Source organism: Hippopotamus amphibius, chromosome 17 (assembly GCF_030028045.1).
Source record: "Hippopotamus amphibius kiboko isolate mHipAmp2 chromosome 17, mHipAmp2.hap2, whole genome shotgun sequence".
Taxonomy (NCBI): domain Eukaryota; kingdom Metazoa; phylum Chordata; class Mammalia; order Artiodactyla; family Hippopotamidae; genus Hippopotamus; species Hippopotamus amphibius.
The window spans coordinates 14,677,526-14,682,850 of NC_080202.1; the positions used below are offsets into that span (position 1 = coordinate 14,677,526).

At 38.8% G+C, this 5,325-nt stretch overlaps 1 non-coding gene across 1 annotated transcript; it reads left to right on the forward strand.

Annotated features, from left to right (window-relative positions):
- The first annotated feature begins 4,712 nt into the window (after window positions 1-4,712).
- LOC130841088 (small nucleolar RNA SNORA57) lies at window positions 4,713-4,867 on the forward strand. The gene has a single exon (XR_009050130.1). It is a non-coding gene; the product is annotated as a small nucleolar RNA SNORA57 (small nucleolar RNA).
- The last annotated feature ends 458 nt before the right edge of the window (window positions 4,868-5,325 follow it).

The window sequence follows — 5,325 nt, forward strand, 5'->3', positions numbered from 1 at the left end:
AAATGTTTTTAAGCATGCAAATACAAATTTTTCATAGGCGATGATACAATTGTACTAATTTCAGGAATATAATAATAATGGAAACATTTCCAGGCGTTTCAAATAAAACGCTCTCTCAATAAAAAGTGTTTGTTTGCAAAAACAGTTGCTTTTTCACTCATTGTTAACACCATGTTTTCCTTAAAGGTACTGGTTAAATACAAGTGTTTAAATTTGGAGGTTCCTTAAAAAACTACAAATAGAACTACCATATGATCCAGTAATCCCACTCCTGGGCATATACCCAAAGAAAACCATAATCCCAAAAGAAACTTGTACCATAATGTTTATTGCAGCACTATTTACAATAGCCAGGACATGGAAGCAACCTAAATGCCCATCAACAAATGAATGGATACAGAAGATGTGGCATATATATACAATGGAATATTACTCAGCTATAAACAGGGATGAGATGGAGCTATATGTAATGAGGTGGATAGAACTACGATCTGTCATACATAGTGAAGTAAGTCAGAAAGAGAAGGACAAATATTGTATGCTAACTCACATATACGGAATCTAAAAATGGTACTGATGAACTCAGTGACAAGAACAAGGATGCAGATACAGAGAATGGACTGGAGAACTCGAGGTATGGGAGGGAGCGGGGGGTGAAGGGGAAACTGAGATGAAGCGAGAGAGTAGCACAGACATATATACACTACCAACTGTAAAATAGTCAGTGGGAAGTTGTTGTATAACAAAGGGAGTCCAACTCGAGGATGGAAGATGCCTTAGAGGACTGGGGCAGGGAGGGTGGGGGGACTCGAGGGGGGGGAGTCAAGGAAGGGAGGGAATACGGGGATATGTGTATAAAAACAGATGACTGAACCTGGTGTACCCCCCAAAAAATAAAAAAAAATACAAGTGTTTATTATGTTAATATCTGTTAGGTAGTACAGTATTGAAAGTCACCTGTCATAATAGAAAAGATTAGGAATTTTGGAACACTGGTCTTTTTGTAAGAGAATAAGTAATTCATCTTTAAATTGACAATTCTTTTAACTCCTTTACCCTCAAGCGACCCATGAGCCTGTTTGATACAATTGATTTTTACTGTTGCTCCCCATCTCATTACACAATATTATAAAGTTTCTACACTCAAAAGTTTTGGCTTTTCGTTTTTGTTTTTATAAAAATGGTCTTAACAATGACACACTAGAGCAGGGGTCCTCAACCCCGGGGCCATGGACCAGTACCGTCCATGGCTTGTTAGGAACCGGGCAGCACAGCAGGAGGTAAGCAGTGGGCAAGCAAAGCTTCATCTGTATTCACAGCCGCTCCCCATCACTCACATGACCACCTGAGTTCCACCTCCAGTCAACATTATGGTGAGTTGTATAATTATTTCATTATATATTGCCACATAATTGCAATAGAAACAAAGCACACAATAAATGTAATGTGCTTGAATCATCCCCAAATCATCCCCCCACATACACTGCCCATGGAAAAATTGTCTTCCATGAAACCAGTCCCTGGTGCCACTGCCCTAGAGCACAGAAATTCCCCTCAGGAGACTTCTCTTACCATTATGACACGACTCGTGTACAGACAAGTGTGGCTACCAGCATCGATTGATATATTAGATATCAGTAAAGTTTAATTTTTTTAAAGAAACATAAGTAGAAATTGTAACATTTTTGTACTGTAAGGCGGCATCTAATGCACACCCAGGAAGGAGCACACATGCCCCCTTTGGAGAGCACTGTAGTAAAGCATTGCTCCGATCCTGTCGCTCTCCTGCCAGGAGGCCAATGTCAGCAACTCACTGTTTGACCTGAGCCAGTCTTTCTACTGGACACAGTCTGACCTTGGCAGCTTAGTTGCCCGTTTTGGTTTTCCCGCCTTGTGTCCTCATTCGTCAATGCTTGGGTTTGATTCCTAGATTTAAAATAAATAGATATATAGATACACAGATGATAGATAGATAGATAAAGTAATAACGACAATAATAGCAAATACTACAGAGTTTACTCCTTGCCTTGTGTTGTTCTGTGTGCTTTACATATATTTATTTAATCCTCATAACCCTCTACAATAATGATATTATCCCCATTTTACAGAAGAGAAAACTGAGACACAGAGATTATACACCTTCCCCCAAATCACTGACTAGTAAATGGTGGAGGTGGGTGGGTTGGAGTCTAGGCAGTTTCACTCCAGTGCCTGTGCTTATAGCACTTGATTATTCTATCCTGTCTCATGCCAACCTGTCATGGATAATTGTAACAGGGGTAGAGAGGCACTGCTAAGTCAGACAGCTTTCAGCCAGTAAATGGCCAATCCCAAGTTCAATATGAGGCGGCGCTGCTTCTGAGTGGATCAGATACTCAAGTTCAGAAACACTGGCACTGGTTGGGGGCTGAAATATGAAAGAAGACTGGGGATCAGAAATGGTTCAAAAGCTAGAGTGAAAAACAGAGGCGGTGGTTGATTCCAAGGAAAAGGATCTGGTTGCCAAGAAATAGGATGACAGAGGAATATGAACAGTAGCTCCCCCCCCACCCCGTTGTTAATGCTTCTATGTCCCAAAACTGTCTTATTCACCTCATGTTCATTGTCCCTTTAACTCGTATGGCAGCCCTGTAAAGAAGGTACTGTGATGCTTCAATTTCTAGACAAAGAAACTGAGGCTTAGAAAAATGAAACCATTTTCCTAAGCCCCATAGCTAAATTAAGGGTCTCAGCCAGGAATTCAACTTAGGTATGTCTGAATCACCTATGTTAAAGGATGGTTTGGTGTAGAGGAGTGCTACAACCACTGTCTCTCCATAATTTCTATTAGTTTGCCCAAAGCCACCTCAAATAAATATACAACCTAAGGTAAAACAACTCTATGAATGCAGTTTCAACACAAGACCTCCTCTAAACTGCTGTATCCTTGAGCTGGTCCAGTCTTATTTCAAAGGTGGGTTCTTAACGACGAAGCTCTATACCTCCTTATCACCGGAAGTGTTGACAGATAAGAAAGACTAGGGTAAGAGTGCACTTGCATGCTCCTCCCCTCAACTTTGAGTTTAGAGCAAGTGACACAATGACTCTGGAATTGGCTATGGTGCCTAGTGGCAGCGTTGGTCGCAGAAACATTGATTTGCAGCAGCTACAGTTTCAGCAGTGGTGCAATGCCCAGTGCCTCTGGGGACCATGGTCCAATCTGTGGCATTCAATGTTTTAGCAGTTGTCGTCACAGAATTTCCCTGGACTGATTTATGGCAACATTTAGGCTGTGGTCCTGATGGCAGCTGGGACTGCCCTCCCCACCCCCACCCCCCACTTCTTGTTCTGACCATTTTCAGAGCCTATTTCTCCATCCTTCCCAGCAATAGCTCTTCAGCAAATTTTCTTTTGTGCTTAAACTACCTGATTTCTGTTGCTTGCAACTAAGAATTCTGACTGAACAATGATTAAATTTGCATTTTCATTACTTCTATCATAGTGCACCACATTTCCAAAATTTAAAGAAGGGTTAGTGGCTCATTAAAATATTAATATCAACCACATCTAATAATACACTTAATGGTGAAAGACTGAAATTTTCCCTTAAAATCAGGAACAAGCCAAAGATGTCCACTTTCACTACTTCTTTTCAATATTGTGCTGGATGTTCCATTAAGGACATTAGAAAGGAAAAAAGAAATAAAAGGCATCCAGGTAGAAAAGAAAGGAGTAAAACTACCTATATTTGCAGATGATATGATCTTATATTCAGAAAATCCTAAGAAGTCCGCTAAAAACTACTACACCTAATAAAAAAGTTCAGCAAGTTTGCACGATACAAGATCAACATGCAGAAATCAACTGTATTTCTGTACAGCAGCATGAACAATCTGAAAATGAAATTAAGAAAACAGTTCCGTTTCCAATGGCATCAAAAAAATTAAAATACTTAGGAACCAATTTAACAAAATAAGTGAAAGACTTGTACAAGAAACTACAAAATATTGAAAGAAATTAAAGAAGATCTAAATGATTGGAAAGACATCTCATGCTCATGAATCAAAACATTTGATGTTGTTAAGATGGCCTTACTCCAAATTGTTACACAGATCCAATGAAATTTCTATCAAAATATCAGCATCCTTTTTTGCAGAAATTGGTGAGTTGATCCTAGCATTCATATGGAAATGCAAGGGACTTAGAATAGCCAAAACAATCTTCAAAAAGAACAAAGTTGGAGGAATCATACTTCCTAATTTCAAAACCTAGTAATAAGCTATGGTGATTAAAACAGTGTGGTAATAACATATGGATAGACATATAGATCAATGGACTAGAATTGAGTGTCCAGAAATAAACCTTCTTATTTTTGGTTAACTGACTTTCAGCAAGGGTGCCAAGACCACTTAATGGGGAAAAAATAGTTTTGTCAAGAAATGATGCTCATACAACTGGATATCCATAAATAAATGAATGAATTAGGACTCTGATCTCACACCATATGCAAAAAATTAACTCACAATGGATAATAGGCCTACATATAAATCCTAAAACTGTAAAACTCTTAGAAGAAAACACAGGAGTAAATCTTTGTGACCTTGGACTAGGCAATGTTGTCTTAGATGTGACACCAGAAGCACAAATGACACAAGGAAAAAAATAGGTAAATTAGACTTATTCAAAATTTTAAAATTTTGTGCTTCAAAGGACGCTCTCAAGTGAAAAGGCACCCTCCATTTCTTGGTGGGGATGGGGCCTCTGGTCCTGGCCCCCGTAATGTATGGAGTAGAGAGAAAGAGGTCAGATGCCTGGGCCCCTTGGCATCATATCTTCAGTACTGGTGGCTTCTAGTCTGCTGGTTTTATCCTCAAGGACCAGGACACAGGGAAAAAAAGAAACAGAAAAAAGATAAATAAAAACAAGAAAATGAAGAAACAACCCACAAAATATTTGCAAATCATATATCTGATAAGTGATTTGTGTTTAGGATATACAAAGAATCTAACAACTCAACATAATAAGAAAAATAACTCCATGAAAAATTGGCAAAAGATTTGAATAGACATTTTTCCAAAGAAGATGTACAAATGGCCAATAAGAACATGAAAAGATGTTCAACATTATTACTCATTAGGAAAATGCAAATGAAAACCACCGTGAAGTTGCTAAAAGGTACAGAGTTTCTTTCGGAGATGATGAAAATGTTCCAAAACTGTTTGTGGTGATGGTTGCACAACTGTGAATGTACTAAAGCCCGCTGAATTGTACACTTTAAGTGGGTGAACTGTATGCAGGTGAATTATAACTCAATAAAGCTGTTACTAAAAGCCCACAATGAGATGC